Genomic DNA, 20,793 nt, shown 5'->3' with positions numbered 1-20,793 from the left:
GTGAAATTAGCAAACAAATATGTTTTACTCCTTTTATAGTAAACTGAGAAGCTCTTCTACCAACCACACAGAGTAATTGACTTAGAGTGAGATTAGGTTAGACTCTGGAGCCTGAACAAAGCTTCAGAACAGGGATTAGCATGCTTTATTTTTATTTTTATTTTATTTTATTTTACTTTATTTATTTTATGAGATGGAGTCTTGCTCTGTCACCCAGGCTGGAGTGCAGTGGCATGATGTCCACTCACTGCAACCTCCATCTCCCAGGTTCAAGAGATTCTCCTGCCTCAGTCTCCTGAGTAGCTGGGACTACAGGCGCCTGCCACCGCGCCCAGCTAATTTTTGCATTTTTAGGAGAGGCGGGGTTTCACCTTGTTGGCCAGGATGGTCTGGATCTCTTGACCTCGTGATCTGCCCGCCTCAACCTCCCAAAGTGCTGGGATTACAGGTGCGAGCCACTGCGCCCGGCCTAGCATGCCTTTTCTATAAAAAGCCAGATAGTGAAAATTTTAAGCTTTCTCTGTTGCATTCTCTCATACATTCTCTGTTGCAACAGAACAAACTTTCTCAGCTTGTGGGCAAATAATAGTCCCAGGCCTTCTTTGCTGATCCCTGCTCTACAGGATTAGCCAGGCAATCGCAATAATTCTCAGTTCATACATTATCTCCCCGATGAATATGTAATTACCTATATACGTAGTTATATTTTTTCTCATAAAACACTCATGTTCATTGCTTAAAATTTATTTATAATGGGTTTTAACAAAACTCCCTCTCCTCTCCTTTCACACAACAGCTAATCATCAGTCATAGGATTGCTTTTGTTTTTACTTTGAAAGTTTATAATTTATCAAATATCCCGAAGTTCACACGTATTTGTCCTTGTATTTGTGTGGAAGACTAACCTACCATATAATGCTGACTGACGCTCTAGGCCTTGAAGGAAGCATATCATGCCTGCTATCTCGGTTCCTCTCCACCACCGTGCCAGGAGGTGGGTGCTGATCCACATGTGAAGCCTGGGCCCACAACAACTCCCTGAGTCTCCCAAGGTCACACAGCTGACAATCGTAATGTCAGAATTTGAACCTTTCTCCTAAATGTAAGGCTAATCCCTTCTACCTTTTCTTTGAAAATCCTGAGCCGGGCAGGGTGGCTCACACCTGCAATCTCAGCACTTTGGGAGGCCAAGGCGGGCAGATCACGAGGTCAGGAGTTCAAGATCCAGCCTGGCCAAAATGATGAAACCCTGTCTCTACTAAAGATACAAAAAATTAGCCAGGCGTGGTGGTGCACGCCTGTAATCTCAGCTACTAGGGAGGTTGGGGCAGGAGAATCGCTTGAATCCAGGAGGTGGAGGTTGCAGTGAGCCGAGATTGTGCCACTGCCCTCCAGCCTGGGAGACAGAGACAGACTCTGTCACAAAAAGAAAGAAAAAGAAAGGAAAAAAAAAAGAAAGAAAAATCCCAGTACCATCTACATACTTAGGAATTTCACAATTTACATGACCAGAGCATAGGCCAAATTTGGTCCTTGCCTGTTTATGTATGGCCCAGAGCTAAGAATGGTTTTTATCATTTATCATTTTTAAATGATTGGAAAAAAATTTAAAAAGTAATATGTCATGACAAGAAAATTACATACAGTTTAAATGTCAGTATCTATAAATAAAGTTGTATTGGAGAATAGCCATGCTTATTCATTCACATGTTGCATGTGGCTACAGGACAGAATTGATTAGTGGTAACGGATACTGTTGAGCTTGCAAAGCCTGAGACACTTTCTACCTGCCCTTCACAGAAAAGCATGCCAGCCCCTGGTAGAGTCTAGAGACTACTTCTCTCTCTTTTGCACTCAATCTATCCTTCTAACTAGGTATTTTCCTAGTGCTCTTAATCATACTCAGCCCACTTTCATTACAAAAAAAAAGACAAAAACAGAAACAAATCCCAGGCAAACAAAAACATCTCCCACTCTACCATTTATTCCCTTCCAGCTACCATCTTTCCTCTCTCTTCACAGCCAAGTTAGTCTGGAGAGCTTTCAACACTTGTCTCTGTTTCCTTATGCCCCACTCGCTCATCAACCCACACCATATCGGCTTTGGCCCGTCACTTTAACAAATAAGCTTTTAGTAATGCCTCTGCAGAACAGAGATATATTTCAGTCCTTATTTATCTTGTTCTCTCAGAAAGATTTTGTACTACTGACCGTTTTCTCAATTCTGGAGCAAGTTCGTTCCTTTGCTTCCATATGCAAAAATGTATTTGCTTTTGCTCCAACTTATCTTGTGACTCTTTATCTGGTCCTTGTTCAGATTTATTCTCCTCTTACCGGAATTTAAGTAGCATCATTCCTCAGGAACCTGGAGATCCTCCTCCCTTCTTCCAAACTCTGCAACCCATAGACAATATTGCAAGGCCCACTAAGTTGTCTGAATATGAACCAAGTCAGAGGACTTCAGGAAGGATAATTTCACAAAGACAGCAAATTTGCTTTAACCAATTACATGATGAAGCAACAAGATGATGTCAGTGATAAAGTAAAAGCATATCATCATTTTTCAGAAGAGGGAAGAAAAAATTTAATCAAAATCTTTGGGGAAAGCAACAATAAAAGAGTACAGAAAGACACATGGTCGCCATGAAACAGAATAAAATGCAATATCATTTTTAGAAATTAGCTAAATTTTTTAAAAAGGGAAACTATTTAAACATGGCACTTGGTATATTCACTTTTGAGCAGTCAGCCTTTCCTTTTGACATATATCTATAAGCAGCAACTGGTATATATATATAAAATGGTAAGAAATACATTCTATTTTTATATTGACTGGTTTTCAATTTTTAGATCAATCTATACACAAAGAAGAGAAGACAATATAACGCTGTTCTTATACAATTTAAAATTTTTTAAATTATAGTTGGCACACAGTAAAATTTCTGAAGTTGAGGGCTGTAGAAGAACACTGAGATCCTGAATTTACATGGTGGGTAGTCAAGGTATAAAATAAAGACATTGAAATTTAAGTGTGTTAATATTATAAGGATATAAAATGAAAGGAATTGAGTACAATTCTACCAAATATTGGGAAGAGAAACAAGAAGTGCAGGAGTGAGGTGAGATGAGAGAAAGTCAGCTGAGCTTGTCATCTGTTGTCCCAGGAAATCACTCGACAGAGCTTGTGGTTGATACAGCAGGTAAAGGGGGAACGTGGTATCTGTGACAGAAATGTGACTCCCGTGAGAAAACTAAACAGGAGGGCTCTGTGCAACAAACAGGAGCCAGGAGGGCTCTGAGTAACGAACAGGAGCTAGGCGAATGGACTCTGCTCTTGCTTTTTCACTCTGAACTCTTTGAATTATCTATTTACATTGTGGACTTGTTACTTGCATAATAAAATAAAATCAGTAATTCAAACAAGTAAATTGGAGTTTGATTCTATTTAAATATTAAAATTTAAAAGAAACGAAACTAAAAGTCCTGGAAGTAAAAATTAGAACGCCACAAGAAAATAGATAAACTAACAATTTGTTGAGATATTTATATTCTCAGGCATAAAACATCTTGATTTCACTGCCAAAATAACATGATATATTCTTAAAATAATATAAAAAGTGTATGTTAGAAATATATAGAATCACAAAGATATTTGTCATTTCACTTCAAACAACAACAAAACGGTAAAACCATCTTCAGTTCTAGAATAATGTGAGATGAGAAACCTTAAGTGTTAGCCATCCTTTGCTTACGTGATCCCTGCGTGCCCCACAGCGTCCGGATCTATCCTTTGCTTACGTAATCCCTGTGTGCCCCACAGCGTCCAGCATGCAAATCTTTCCTCCGCCGTGAAACACAGCTGGGCAGCAAAGTGTGCCGTACATAGCTGTAATCTTCAGTAATGGTGAAGTGCTCTGTAGATTCCAGCAGGTAGTTTCATTACTCCCAGAAGCTTTTAAGCACACGTTATTTTTTAGTCTTAAATTCTCATGAATATCTTTTACATTTTATATCTAAGGAGAAATAAAAGCATAATAATTTAATTATTGAATAGCTTTTTAATCACACGTATCTATGCTGGAATCTGAGGGATATTTAATGCAAAAGTCATACTTGCCCTCCATAGTCAATTTCTTTCTGCGGTGAGCTTATTGCAACATGCCCAGTAGTGATAAGTCCATTTTCCGTGTATACACAAGCATAGAATCTAATTTGCAAAAGGCCACCTAGGAACACAGTCTGAATCACACCAGATACATACATTGCTTCTCTTTTTTGCTAAGAGATTGTTGTCCAGCATCTGTTTGCACAATTCCAGTGATGAGGAGAACACGTAAACAAATAGTGGTGATTTGATATTGAGAAACACTTGTTATTAGAATATTCTATTTTATATTGCACTGAAATTTGCTTTCCCTTTAACCCTATTAGTCCTGGTGAGGTATGACCTTGATTTTTATTTTTATTTTTTAAATGTATTTATTTTGAGACCGAATCTTGCTTCATCACACAGGCGGGAGTGCAGTGATACATTCACAGCTCACCGCAGCCTTGAATTTCTCGGCTCCAGCAGTCTTCCGATTTTGGACTCCCCAGTAGCTAGCGCTACAGGTACATACCACTACAGCTGGCTAGTTTAAAAAAACTGTAGAGATGGGATCTTGTTACGTTGACCAGGCTGGTTTGAAACTTCTGTCCTCAAGCAATCTTCCTGCCTCTTTAAAGCAACGTACACTAATTCTATTATTTCTTGCACTTTGCACTTCTTCAAGCATCCAGAGTTAGCCTTAAGGCTTTGAAGCCTTCTTTCAACTCAGTCAAATACGCTGTTTTATACTTTGGTTCAGGGCACAGTTTTGAAATCAGACAGACTAGAGTTCAGGTTCTGTATCTGCCACTGACTAGCCATAAAGCTTGGGCAAGAGGCTTAATGTGTACAGAGCCTCATGGTAAGTGATCTGTAAGTTAGTTGTGGGATAACACATATGAAACACTGATAAATGACTGATGTGTTTGAATCATTTATCATTTTTGTAATGTTAATATTTCACAGGACGTTATGAAGATCAAACACTATAATCTGCAGGACACTTTAAAATTTGTCAGTGCTAAAGCATTGTACAATAGTAGTTGTTATTTCTAATTATCTTTCATCTCTCAATTACAATGGTCAACCTAACTGAAGACAAAACTGAGAGTATGACACTCACAAGCTAAGTATAACAACCCAAACTAGTAGATATGCTACACTTTCTATTTTTAGAAATGTCTGCTAATGACTTACAATCAAGCATTAATTCTGAAATAACCTTTACAAGAATTTTTATCCTTAACATATATTGATTCTCTATGTAAACTATTATGAAAATGAGCCAGAATTGAACATTTAAAATAAAGTTTTTGTGGAGCCACCAACAATTCCTAAATATTCAATATGACAATTGTAGAGCGAAAATGAATGCTATTATATCAAGGAATGCATATCATTATTTTGAGTATCTACTCAAGAACTTTATGATTTTCAACAGTAAGCATGGTACTTTGTGTCTCTTTCCTTGGAGTTTATGAGTCTCGCCAAAGCCCATTGACATGAAACTAATCCAGGGGCCACTAAGTCATGTCATTATGTAACTGTTAGCCCACAACTAGCGGTCATCTTAAAAAAAAAAAAAAAAAAAAAAAAAAAAAACACACATAGAATCTTATCACAGTGTATTTTATCAAAATTTGTTTCCTTTTTTTTTTTAACATGAGTATTAATGAAAATAGTATTCCAGGTAACACCTGGACAATTCACATACAAATGTTTGTTAGAAATAAGCAAAGAAAGGAAAATACAGCACTTTACACTGAAATAAATAAAATGCCTCATACTTTCTAAGCTTAAAAGTGTAAATTGCACTTAAGTATGAATTATATTTTATAGCTTTATATTTAACTTAAGTTAAATATAAAGATTTAACATTTTGAGAGATTTCTCCATACATCAGCTATTCACTTCCTTTAGGCTTTATTTTTTGTTTTCATGTGCACAATAAAGCAAACTAAAAAACCAGAACCATCAAACTCAAAATATATGTAAAAGTGGTCCATCTATGTAGTTTATAGTCCAAAAGTTTCTGATTGATCAAAGGGAATCATAAATTATTATTTCAGGGATTATTTCCATTCCTCCCTAGAATCATTTACCACCTTTTAACTTATTGCCAATGTCTGGATCACCAGTGACTATGATGTCACTTCATGAATTTTCAGGAACCTAACGTCATGCAATCTTAGGTAACATGGGGAGAATATTTGAAAACAAACCATAATTCAGACATTTTTATGGTGGTATTATCTCACTGATTCATTGTATTACTTACAATTAAGGATGAAAGGTAGACCAAATAGACCTACCTGTCAATGGCCCTCTTTTATCAAATTAAGACATTTTGCTTTAGAAGTCCTTTACTTCACTATATCAGAATATAGTAATATTAACCATCAAGTATAAAATCAAACTTCATTTTAAATTAAACACACATGTGAATATGACAAAATTTATAAAATATGTTTGTTGTTATTTACAGAGTTGATTATTCCAAGTGGAGAAGTAGGAAAAGTAGCTGGAAATAATGCTTAAAAGTATGTAAGAATTTGTAAAAGAGAAACAAATTTGAACCATAAAAATAAACATTAAATAATGCTAGGGACTGAATTATGTCCCCCTAAACTCAAATGATGAAGCCCCAGCCCCAGTGTGATGATATTTAGAGTTAGGGTCTTTGGAGGAATATTCAGGATTAGATGAGGTTGTGAGGGTAAAGCCCCAGCCCCCAGTGTAATGGCATTTGGAGAAAGGGTCTTTGGAAAATATTCAGGATTAGATGAGGTTGTGAGGGTAAAGCCCCAGCCCCCAGTGTAATGGCATTTGGAGAAAGGGTCTTTGGAGGAATATTCAGGATTAGATGAGGTTGTGAGGGTAAAGCCCCAGCCCCCAGTGTAATGGCATTTGGAGAAAGGGTCTTTGGAAAATATTCAGGATTAGATGAGGTTGTGAGGGTAAAGCCCCAGCCCCCAGTGTAATGGCATTTGGAGAAAGGGTCTTTGGAGGAATATTCAGGATTAGATGAGGTTGTGAGGGTAAAGCCCCAGCCCCCAGTGTAATGGCATTTGGAGAAAGGGTCTTTGGAAAATATTCAGGATTAGATGAGGTTGTGAGGGTAAAGCCCAGCCCCCAGTGTAATGGCATTTGGAGAAAGGGTCTTTGGAAAATATTCAGGATTAGATGAGGTTGTGAGGGTGAAGCCCTCATAATGGTATTAGTGCCCTTACATGAGGGCTGCCAAAGAGCTTGCTCCCCACCACCTGCCCCATGTGAGGAGAAGGCAGCATCTGCAAGCGAGGAGGGAGACCTCACCAGACACTGACCATCCCAGCACTCTTACCTTGGAGTTCCAGCCTCCAGAATTGTGAGAATAAATTTCTGTTGTTGAGCCACCCAGTCTATAAAATTTTGTTACAGCAACCTGAGCTGACTAAGACAACTAATATTTTTTGAGCTCTTATTATATTCCATTCACTGTGCCAAATGCCTGACATGCATTTTATTGTTTGATCTCCATGAAAACTCCTTGAGATAGTTATTTTTACTAATCTGTGTTATGATGATAAAAGCAGAGCCTTAAAAAAATGTCTTAGGGCTGGGCATGGTGGCTCATGCCTGTAATCCCAGCACTTTGGGAGGCTGAGGCAGGCCGATCACGAGGTCAGGAGATCGAGACCTTCCTGGTCAACACAGTGAAACCCCGTCTCTACTAAAAATACAAAAACAATGAGCCGGGTGTGGTGGTGGGCGCCTGTAGTCCCAGCTACTTGGGAGGCTGAGGCAGGATAGTGGTGTGAACCCGGGAGGCGGAACTTGCTGTGAGCCGAGATCACGCCACTGCACTCCAGCCTGGGTGACAGAGCAAGACTCTGTCTCAAAAAAAAAAAAAAAAAAAAGTCTTAGTCCATTTTGTGTTGCTATAAGAGAATACCTGAGACTAGATAACTTATAAAGAACTGCAATTTTTTTCTCACAGTCATGGAATCTTGGAAGTCTGAGATCAAGGCACCAGCAGGTTCAGTCCCTGGTTCCAAGTTGGCACCTTGTTGCTGTGTCTTCTGGAGAGGAGGAACACTGTGCCATCACATGGCAGGAAATAGAAGCAGCAAAGTCTACTCCAGCAAACCCTTCTTATAGCAGCCTTCATCTATTCATGAGACAAAGCCCTCATGACCAAAACTCCTCCAATTGGACTCCACTTTCCAACACTGTATCATTGAAGGTTTATTTTCCAACACATGTTTTCATGCTGCTGATAAAAGACATACCTGAGACTGGGTAATTTATAAAGAAAAAGAGGTTTAATGGACTCACAGTTCCACATGGCTGAGGAGGCCTCGCAATTATGGCAGAAGACAAAAGGCACGTCTTACATGGCGGCAGGCAAGAGAGAATGATAACCGAGAGAAAGGAGTTTCCCCTCATGAAACCATCAGATCTCGTGAGACTTATTTACTACTATGAGGACAGTATGATTCAATTACCTCCCACTTGGTGCCTCCCACAACACTTGGGAATTATGGGAGCTACATTTCAAGATGAGATTTGGGTGGGGACACAGCCCAACAATATCAACGTGAATTTTAGAGGACACACTCAGATTATGGTAAAAGGTAAATTAACGTTTCCTAATTTAGATAGCTAGTAAATAGCTGAGCCAGAATTCAAACACAGATCAGTCTGAGGCAAAATGCAGACCCATAACTGCTATTATTTATGTCACTGATTTACAAAAATAAGTTGTAAAATAAATTAAGTTACTAATTACCAGTGGTTTTTTTTTGTTGTTGTTGTTTGTTTGTTTGTTTTAAAGAAATCGACTAGGATCTAATTGAAATTATACAAATATATTACAAAAAAAAAGAAAATGTCATTTTATTAAACTTCTATTTCAGAAGATAGATATAGATAGACAGATGAGTGGATGAGTGGGTGGATGGATGGATGGGAGAATACATGGATGGATGGATAGATTAGATAGAGATAGATAGATAGATGGATGGATAGATAGATAGATAGATAGATAGATAGATAGATAGACAGATGCAGCCATACAGGTAGAGGCCATGTAAATGCATTTCTGCTGTAGAAATGCCATGTCCCAAAAATTAGTAGATGGAGAAATAATGGGGGATGGATCACCAACCAATGGGCATTAACCTATTAGACTGTTGTGAGAATTGAATGAAATAGTAGATACTACCCAGGATATAGTGAGTGTTCAGTACAGATACAATTATTTTTGTCAATAAAATTTTAGCATCTTCACCCTACCATCCAAAAAGAGCTAAGGCTGCCTCCATGTTAGGCTTTTACAAGCTTTGGGGGTCTCTCAATATCATCTAATCTAGTAGTTTCTAAGATTTTACTCCACTGTATAAAGCAGATGTAAGCAGCCTAGATGAAGTGAGGTGAGAGTCTTGTCTCTGAGCTTAGCCCGCCCTTTATGATCGTTTAAGCATCAGTCCTAAGTTCACTTAGGAAGTCATTGCTGGCTACCCCATCCACTGCTTGACTTACCACCCTGCTTGAGTCACTGCTTGATAGTCTCTCCTTCTCTATCTTTATTTATTTATTTTTTTACTTTTTCCCCACTTTTACCAAGAACAAATATTAGATCTATGAAAGCAGGACTTAATTTCTGTCGTTTATCAGCTTGAGATATGCCTGAAACACAGGAGACAATCAATAAATATTTGTCAATTACTTATAGACAAGGTCAAATCAGTGGAATTTACTTTGATGCCCATCCAATCTTCCTTTACATCTTCTAGCCCTTGTTCGGGATCATTAGAACCCTCACCAAGAGATAACCAATATTATTGTGAGGTGCACTAGAATTTTAGGAAGAGGTTAACTCTGATTGGCACTGCAGTCCACAGCTCAGGAAGGGCCAGCTAGGAGAGCCAGGCAGAGCTGCCATCACCAGCAGAGACTGACAGACAAATCGCTCGGAAATCTGTCATTCCCTCTTCTTTCCCAGGATTTCCCAGCTGTGACGACAGCACATTCAGCTCTTGTGGCAGACCCGGGAGGAGTGGAAGCAAAACAAAAAATATATTAAAATTTGACTCTTATATAAATGAGAAAGACAAATTTAGTATAAATAAATATTGCCTTTTTTTGTACACCAGATCCCTTAAGGATAAAGTGTGTTTTCTTATATAAATGAGTGATGTCTGTTAACCAGGAGGTTCCAGAATCCCAATGCAGCTTGTGAAATTTATTGAGTGGTCCCTTAAATTATCTGACAAAAATAGAATTAGTTTTAAAAAGTGTCATTTTAGGATCTGCCCCAAAGTTTGTTTCCAAAGATATAGGATTACATTTTCCCTCAATTCTACCAATTTCTTTTTAAAAAGATCCTAAAATGATACTTTTTTTTCACTTTTTCCCCACATCTACCAAGAACAAATATTAGGTCTATGACAGTAGGATTTAATCTCTCTTGTTCATCAGCTTGAAGTATGCCTGAAACACAAGAGGCAAACAATAAATATTTGTTAATTACTTATAGACAAGGTCAAATCAGTGACTCTACTTTGATGCCCATCCAATCTTCCTTTACTTAGCATTCAGTTTCTTCACTGGAAACAGCCTTGCTCCCCTTTTCTAACCTTTGAAACCTGGTTTTAAAAAGCCCCTAACCCTTGAATGGGATATGCATTTGAATGGAATGTGCTGGAATGTTCCAGGCTGGCAGGTGCAGAATAAAGAGGAGAAAAGATTATTCAGATAATCACCTTTCAACCCTTAGGAGTCTGGCATAAGTTGACCAGGGCACAAGCTGCCGCCCAGCTCAGAGCAATGACACCTCTCTGAGGAGAAATGTCACAAACTTTTTACACAGACAGGAGATGTTTGATTTTTCAGTTTCCTCCTCTTGTGAAAAGGATGATCTCAGTCTCCTTTGTCCCTCATTCTCAAATCCTTCGTTGGTAATGTACCAGTCTCTCTCACTTCCGTTCCAGGTTGGCATCGTCACTCGAAGCTCTGCACTGAGGATCACTCCTTCCCGGGCTGTGAGCCCATGTGAGCCCGAGCTGAACCGTTTGCTATCGTTTAGATGCAACCCTTCTGCTTCATTCTATGGTTCCCTGGAACACTGTGATTATCATAATGGGTGTAATTCTAGGTGAGCAAATAACTTCTCAGAGAGCATACTTCATGCCCCCAAGGAGCATAAACCCTTCTAAGGAAACAGGAGCTCATTAACTAACCTAAATGAGCACATATGCATAACGGCAGCTGAAACCGCCCTTTCAGGTGGCAAAGTACAAACCCTGAGTTCCAGAAGAATCTATGAAACAATATACCAGCCTCCCTGTCAAATTCACACCACATACAATATAAAATACATTGAGAACACAATAATGTGGCCCTTTAGATAGATACCATATGTCAAGCGCGTCCGTGTGAAGGGACCACTGAAACAGGCTTTGTGTGAGCAACAAGAATGTTTCTTCACTTGGGTGCAAGTGGGCTGAGTCCGAACAGAGAGTTAGCGAGGGGAGATGGGGAAGGGGTTGCTTCATAGGAGTTGGGTAGGTAACGGAAAATTACAGCCAAAGGTGGTTACTATTGTTAGCAGAGGAGGGGGTTACAGGGTACATGGTGGGGAGATCGTAAGTCTCAGTGTCCAGAAGAAGAATGTCACAAAGTCGATTGATCAGCTAAGGTAGGGCAGGTACAAGTCACAATAGTAAAATGTTGTAATTTTGGTTAATCAGGTAAGGCAGGGACTGGCTGTTTCACTTCTTTGTGGGTTTTCTTTTGGCTGCTCCAGACTTCTTGGCTCCTGCAGGCCACCTGGATGCGTATGTGCAGGTCACAGGGGGTTATAATGGCTGAGCTTCGGCTCAGAGGCCTGACACCATAGGTATACGGCACAACACAAATTTTTGAATTCTGTTTAGATTTTCAAAAGCTGGGGTAAATTTCTTTCTGGAAGTCAGCTTTGATGAAGTTTCTTGATTCTTTATTTAATTTCCCCTTCAATTTTTAACAGGTAACAGTCTAGACTTGAGATACTAGGTTTTAAAGTAAAAAGTCAATGGAAGAATAAAAGCATCATTTACTGCCTCATAGACTTCTAGTTGGAAAGGGCTTGGGGGAGAAGCTGGTCTATAGACTCAGCATCTGGGAGAGGAAAGGGACGCCTGGAGAAGATGATTATGCCACCAGGCGACAGCTCGTCAGACTCAAGCATTGAGTCTGTCTTTTCATTCAAACCGGAGTTGTGCTACTTTTTTCCACAGTTGGTGCCTGACACATTCAAATAAAATTTACAACCCCTACCCAGGCGTCAGATCTCTACCAGCCTCAGATCTGCCTCTTATTGATGGAAGAAAGGAAGTAAACTTATGCTGAGAGATTTTGTTCTTGGAACTTCTCAAGTGCTGTCTCCCAGCAATCAAAGCTCATACCCTGAGAAGAACAGATCGTTGTCTCTGAGGTTGGTTAGAAATCTACTGATAATATTTCATCACCAATAGTGCGCCGAGGACTTCTTCAGATTCCGGCTCACAAACGTGAAGCAGTTGCATTGTTGTGGGTAACGATTCATTTGCTTCGACTCCGGCTTTGCCCTTTTTCATTTGGCGGGACTGATTTCCTTTCTCCACATAATTTCACTTGTCACTATTCGTGACTTGAGAATTGACCTTCTCCTTTCTGCACCTTCCTTCACAAGCCAACTTCTATTCTCAAAAACAATCGAAATTGAACATTAATACAAAATTATTGAAGATGGCTTTTATGAAAATGCTTGCTTTTGATTATTTTTTCTTACTAATATAAAGTGCTGTTCTGCAGATATACCCTATAAACGAATATCAAATAGCCACCAGTGCTTAAATAATAAAACAAAGAAATCATCAGGTGACCAAGCCTGACCTCATCTCATCTCGCATATACCCCAGTAGAAAATTCAATCTTTAACTCCCTTTTTTCTTGCAGAAAGATGAAATTAAAAATAAGAGGATCTCTGTCTTTTAGTTTCTGAAGTGCTGCCCAAGTTTCTAAAGAGGGAAAGATATCTAAACCAAACCTTCCACGCAGCCGCAAGGAAACAGACCTTCTGAACTTCCGGTGAGCTACGGAGGCTCAGCCCTCTCTCCTTAGATAAGGATGGTGCCTCCTTGGAGTTGAGTTTGGTCAAGGTAACTGGCAGAGCTCGAGGCTTATAAAAATTGCCTTCGTACAAGTACTGCTAGTGAATATTGTTCCAAGCTGATAATGTAAGAACCTGTGACCATCAGGGCACATCCAGAGCAAGAGCTGAGGTTTCTGGGTCCTGCAAGTCCCTACTGTGTACAAATCATGACACTAGCTGTGCTCCCCTGTCATGGCCCTTGGGGACAGGGAAAGCTACAGTCAGAGTCACTGCTTTAGCTGTGATAATTCCCTTCTCTTTCTGGCTCTACTTCCTTTATCAGGTTACTTTCTCTGGCATATGAGTTCTGAGGTTTTTTCTGAAGTGGAAATTCCAGTGACTGTCGAACATTGCCTTCACGTGCTGGAATACTTGAGCAAATTCATTTCTCTTACTTTATCAAAGTCAGTTCTCTCATGAACATGTGGTGCAACACGGCAGTAGTTACGTGGACAGTGTTACAGAGATCTTAACATCTCTATGCATTTTAAAATTTACTTTTCAAACATTAAGCGAGTTGAAGTTAAGTTACTTTTAGGAAACCAACCCATCAGGAAGAGAAAACACTGGCTGGCCAGATCTAAACGTCAGATTGAGCACACGTTTGCCGTAATTTGGGTACGTTCTTTAAGCATCTTGTGCCTCCATTTCTTCATTGACAAGGCATCAACCCTATGAGAATTAGAGAGAATGAGTATGACATCTGAGAAGGGTGTTGGACACTGAAGGGAAAGGTGGTGTTCTTTCTGAGAACATATTTTGAACGTCTGTAGAGAGAAGAGTCAGCGCACAGCTTACGCTAGATAGATCAGCGCTGGGTATTGGACCTTTCTGGAATTGGAGAAGAACGGAAGAGCTGGAGCCAGAACCAGAATTAAGGGGCACAGAGGCAGGTTTGGATATCCAAACACTAAAGAACGTCAGACTTTAACAACACGCGGCTATTTCCTACCTACAGAAAAATCTCAAGGAAAAGCATTTAACTCTTCTCCTAGCAGAGTAATTTTCCAAGGAAATGACCAGGCGGATATAAACTTTGGGCGAAAAGAGCATCTGTGCTGGGAAACAAGAAACAATGCCAGCAACGTACTAGGAATTACCCCGCCCCTCGTCCCCCTAAATTTGCTGGATGTCATGTAAACATTGAAAACAAAATTGTTAGAGAGGGTCCTCCTCCTGCCCTCATGAGAAAGCAAATCCTTCGGGGCACCACACACTGACCCTCCTGGACATCCCGAAAGCACGCCCAGCAGCCCAGCATGAGGGGCTGGGAGGGGCTGGACGTGCTGCTGCCCTGGTGCAGGTGGGAGGCACAGTGTGCGCCAGTCTTAGCAGATGGGGCCCATGGAGTGAGACCGTTCCAGCCATGCCACAGTGGGGATGTACAGCTCGGGGTTCTGTGTGACTGTGACGTGTGGCCCAGCCACACATTGTGTCTGCCTCAGAGATCCACCTTTGGATTGGTTAGCATGGGGGTTTTTGGAGACTTTCATAAGAATGCTTTTATTGAAAATAACACCAGTATTCTTTTAAGTGTAACAAAATAATCTTGAGATAATCTGGAAAAATTGAATCACAGCCTGTGTTGGTCAGGGCATGGGACGTTGGAACTCTTTCTCATCCGTAGGAGAAGAAGAACTTCTGTGGAAATTAATTTGACCTAAATACCATCCATAGCCTCTGAACTGGTAAATTGAAATTTAGAAATTTCTCAAAGGACAGAAAAATATCTGCTCATAAGTATTTACATTCAAGAGACATGTTCACTTTAGTCTGACTTAAAAGAGTAAAAAAATTCAATGAAGTATTATCTGTTTTCCTCTCCACCTGTTTATACTACGTGTACTATTTTACCCTTCGGAAATGCCTCTGTATCTTCTCTTCCTTATCTCACTTGGGTTTCTTTTAGACTCAGCTCGTGACTTACCTCTTCAAGGAAGCCTTTTCTGACATCCCATCCTAGATACGATGTCCGTCCTCTGTAATCCCACAGATCCCCACACATTTTTTTTTTTTTTTATCATTGAGCTTATCACATTGCATTAAATCTGTTTGGGTGACTCTCTTCTATATCAAACCAGCTAACCTCAAGGTCCCAATGCACTGAAAAATTGTTTTTAATTGAGCTGAACTGTTTAACTAAACAGGCATTATAGAAGAGACAGTGTGGCAGAGGCCAGCTGAGTTTGTGGTGGTAGAATACGCAGGTAGAGTCTTTCAGAAGAACAGGGATTATAGAAGAGACAGTGTGGCAGAGGCCAGCTGAGTTTGTGGTGGTAGAATACGCAGGTAGAGTCTTTCAGAAGAACAGGGATTATAGAAGAGACTGTGTGGCAGAGGTCAGCTGAGTTTGTGGTGGTAGAATACGCAGGTAGAGTCTTTCAGAAGAACTGTTTGGAAAATTGGCAGGTGGAAATTCACACTTTGGGATCAGAAGAGAGGCCAGGACAAGAGAGATTGTATGTGAGTCCTATTTATTTCAAGGTAACACTTTAAAATATAAAGGAGAATATCAAGGGAAAGAACACGGAAAAATGGAAAAAGAAGGTAGAATACAGAAGATTCAGACACAGAAAGTGCAATGTCACCAACACCAAATCACAGGACGTTTCAAAGGGGGCGATCCACGTAAGAGCTTTTGTAGCCGTTGTCTGTGTCTGAGCATGGGTTATCAACCTGCAGCTGTGTCATCCCCAGTCAAAGATGTGAACATGTCTGAGGATATTTTTTGTTTGTCATGATTTGGGGAGTGAGGATGGTGGCTGGGAGGAAACACCTCTGGGACCTGGTGGGCAGAAGCCGGGGATCCTGCCTGCATTTGCCTTCTGGGCTGCGGTAACACCGCACCACAGACAGGGGCTTATACAACAGAAATTTATCTTCTCACAGTTCTGGAGGCTGCAAGTCCTAAAGCCACGCGAAGATGGGGTATGCTTTCTCCTGAGGCCTCTGCTGGTGGCTTACAGACGGCTGCCTTTCCTCTGTGTCCTCACATGGCCTTTTCTCTGTGCATGCGTGCCCCAGTGTCCTTCTGTGTATCCCAGTCTCCTCTTTTTACATGGACACCAGTCAGAATGGATTACAGCCCACCCTGATGGCCTCATTTTATCTGAATTACCTCTTTAAAGGCTCCATCCTAAAAGGTTTGTCTGCAAAATCTCTGTCTGAAGTACTGGGGATTAGGTTTTAAAATATGAATTTGAAGGGAACCAGTTCAGTCTTTACTCTCTGGACCTCCAAAATCAATCCGTGTCCTTCTCACTAGCAAAACATATTCAGCACCCCATCTCAACAGTCCCAAAGTCTTAACTCATTCCAGCACCAACTCTAAGTCCTATATCATTTAAATCTCCTCTAAATCATATGCGGGTGAGACTCGAGGTATGATTGATCCTAGGGAAAAAGTTTCGACAGCTGAGAAACCAGACAAGTGAGTTACACACTCCCGTTGTGAGACAGGCATAAGCTGGGCATTCCCGTTCCAAAAGGGAGAAATCAGAAATAAGAAAGAGGTTGGGGATCCCCACGAAGTTCAAAACCGAGGGGAGAAAATCCATTAGATTGAAAGCTCAGAATTATCCTCTTTGGCCTGATGATCTGTTCTCCACACCCACTAGGGCGGAAGACACATCCCCAGACCCTGAGCCCACATCACTCCCACCAACCTGGGCGTAGCTTGGCCCCTGAGGCCCTGGGGGAAGCTGGCTCTGCTAACGCCAAAAAGGAGGCAGTCTTGGCACCCACATCTCAGGGCTCAGTTCTGTTTTTCAGGGTTCTCCAGTGAAAAGAAATTAATCCATCTTAATGACCCAATCACCCTTAAAGGCACCACCTCTCAAAAGTGCCACATTGGGGACCAAGCCTCAGCATGAATTTTGATGGGGACAAACCCTATTATTGTCCTTTAACAAGACTGGGTGAGTTCTCACGGGAGTGGACTGGTTCCTATAACAGTGGGTTGCTATAAAGTGAGGTGACCTCTCATGGTTTGCCTTTTACACAGGCCTGCTTCCCCTTTCTCTTCTCTGTCATGTATTGATGCAGAGGAGGCCCTCACCAGGAGCCACCAAATGCAGTTGTCAAATCTTGAACTTCCCAGCCTGCAGAACCCTGAGATAAATGACCCCCTTTCCTTTTTACATTACCCGGTCTCAGGTGTTCTGTTACAGCAACACAAAGTGGACCAAGACTCCTGGCAAGTCCAAAGTCCGATGGGGTGGGCAGGGAGGCTGGAAACTCAGGAAAGAGTTGCAGTCCAAGTCCAAAGGAAACCTGTGGAATAATTTATCCCTGCTTGGGGAGGGCCTGTCTTTGTCTTATGAAGGCCTTCAACTGATTGGATGATGTTCACCCACATTATCGAGGGCACCCCCTTTACTCAAAGTCCACTGACTTAGATGATAATCTCATCAAAACACACACACACTCTCTCTCTCTCTCTCAAAGAAACATGCAAAATAATGTTTGACAAAAGTTTGCCACTGAGGCTCACCCAAGTTGAGACATAAAATTAATCATTACACTGACTCGTCCTATAATGCTCAAGGCAGTCCCCCAAAATAAAGAATTATCTTGTTCAAAAAGTCAATACTGCTAAAGTTGAGAAAGCCTAGCCTAGAAGGATAAAGAGGGTATCAGAAAGGGCATGATATAAACAAGAGAACCTAGAGTGGAATAAAATAGAATCTAGATGTTTTGAAGGCAAAATTATTGATGTACTCATTTTTCAGGTCACTTGCACATAAATCTCAATAGAAATGCTCACAAAACCGTGGGTGCTGACTGACAATACATGGGCTCTACGAGTGAAGCAATGAGATGAGAAACATCACTAGTAAGAGTTTTATTTGCTTTTACAAAAAAATACCTGCAAGGTTATCTGTAGTGCTTTATAATTACAAACACACTTTCAAAATTAGATTTTCTTTCCTTTTCCTGAGTTTAGTAAGCACTTTCGTTTCTGGTCAGTTAACCAACTCCTTTAGTTCTCGAGTTCTATAAAGTTGACTCACAGAGGAATTAAACCCTTGACTGGGGACTGACTGCTGGCAATAGCTTCCTAAATATCATCTCCTTACTAATCACCTCCTTACTAAATACTATACCAATCTCAGATGCATATGTTTAAGGACAAATCTTAATTTGCAGAACATTTCTCAAGCTGGTTGGTAATGCCCAAGTGGTCCTCCTTTCGGCTGAGCAGTGTTAGATGTTCATGATTACCATTTCTACTCTTTTGTTGCTGTGGTTAAAATAAAAATAAACGTATACAAGGTGTTTTGCTTTCTTTGAGTCAAATAATTTTAGTTCAAATAAAGAAGACGTAAGGAAAGCTAACTGATTTGCATCAATGATTAAACCCTCAGATGAACTTGTGATTAACTCAGCTTAGAAGTGAGGTAAATTTAGAATTAGGGAAGCAAGATAGTGTAAATTTATATTGGACTAAAGTCAAGTGATGTTTTATATAAATGTGACTGATAGAACTGGTTAAGACTATTTACCTTAATCAACTGTAAGTCAGAGAAAGCATACCCTAGTTATGGAACATAATGCAATCAAATGTATAGATTCATTGTTTCACTTTTGGATTTGCCATGCAGATGTTTCTCATTAGAAAGGTTTCTGAGATGGTTTGGCTCTGTGTCCCCACCCAAATCTTATCTTGAATTGTAATCCCTGTAATGACCACATGTTGAGAGAGGGACCAGTGGGATCATAGGGGCAGTTTCCCCCGTGCTATTCTCATGATAGTGAGTGAGTACTCGTAAGATTTGATGGTGTTATAAGTGTTTGACAGTTTCTCCTTCACACACTCTTTCTCTCTCTCTCGGTCTCCTGTTGCCTTGTGAAGAAGGTGTCTGTTTCCCCTTCCATCATAATTATGTTTCCTGAGGTCTCCGCAGCCATGCGGAACTGTGAGTCAATTAAACCTCCTTCGTTTATAAATTACCCAGTCTCAGGTAGTATCTGTATAGCAGTGTGAAAATGAACTAATAAATAAATTGGTACCAAGGTAGTGGGGCACTGCTATAAAGAGGTGTCCAGGCGAGTTATCCCACAGGAAGACCCCCATCTGGTTTCTTTCTCATGGGATTTGGGGAAGGAATTTCACAGAGGTAAAGTGTTTTCCTTGTCACATCAAATTAGAGACACATGATATCCACATGACACCACTGAGGATGTTCACCTTCATCACTCATTCCGTGTGCCTTTGCCAAGCTTTTCCTCTAACTCTACTATTGTGCTTTTCTTTCTCTACTCTGTCCTGTGGAAACAAGTCACTAAGTTTAGTATATGGTTGGAGAGGAGGATTAAGTTCCAACTTCTATAGAGTAAAATATCTACACAAATAATTTGGAATGTTTCTGTAAAATAATGTAACTTCTTCCCCATTCATTTTTTCATCATTTACTACTTATGTCAACATGGACTTGTGTATATTTATTCTATACTTTTGGTTATTTCCCAATACTCTGTTGTTTATTTTACTACTCAAATGATTACAGCATTAAATGTGGAGCCCCTTCAGGTGGGCCTCTCTTTCCCTCTGTCACACTCCCATTCTCTGGGGGCGGGGGTTTCACGCACTTTTTAACTTTCTGGTTCTACAAAATGCCCCAGGCTTTTCTCGTATGCGTGGTTTATGTTTTAAAGCCAAATGAAACATTAAATGCTCAACTATTTGATCGTGCTTGTCTGAAATGAGGAATGGCACTTATGGATACCTTCTGTGACTTTGTAAGTAAAAACAGGGGCACAGTTTCATAAAGTAATGATTCAGCAAACAGCCAGTCGAAGGAGTTACGTGAGACACATAACTGCTTTTCTTACAACTAAAATGTCTGTGCCTTGGGCAGAAGGCAGGGCAGTAACACTGAATTCTAATAACAGAGTTAACAACCTTTAGCTCTAGCACAGACTCCGCTGAGATGATCAATTCCCTGTTGGTACAAACCTCTCCTGGCTGTCGACTCAGAGCTCCCCATTCACCTACATTTAACCTCTGTCAGTGGTTGTAAATGTACAGACAAGGCTCTCTCATAAAATCACCAATTCAATGATACGTGTTTTCAGAGAACAATTTTGGCTCTTGAAACAAAAAAATTTTACAGTGTAGATGTGGGTCACTTACCCCAGAAATGAACTGCAACCAAACTGCCCATGGAAGCTGCACGTACACATTTGGAATAATCAACACCACCCAGGATTCTAACTTCTGTATTTGTTTATATTTTCTCTAAAAGAGAGAAACTAAGAGAAATTTCCTTGATTGTGGCTAGACTTCTCAGGAGGAAGGCTGTATCTTCTGAATACTGCTTGGTCACCAGCACACAAAAACAAATTAGCCTTAAGGTATTATATAGCAATAAGGATAACTTCTGTAACATATGATATTTCACTGTTTTCAGCATACACACGTGTGTGCACACACACACAAACACACAAATGCATGCTTATTACTTCAGGTAAAGGGTCCTTCCAGCTGGGCAAGGAAAGTATTCTCAATATATTCTCACTCTGTGGATGAGGAAGCCATGCTATGGAC

This window comes from Macaca thibetana, chromosome 5, assembly GCF_024542745.1.
Source record: "Macaca thibetana thibetana isolate TM-01 chromosome 5, ASM2454274v1, whole genome shotgun sequence".
NCBI lineage: Eukaryota > Metazoa > Chordata > Mammalia > Primates > Cercopithecidae > Macaca > Macaca thibetana.
This window is presented reverse-complemented; position numbering follows the sequence as displayed.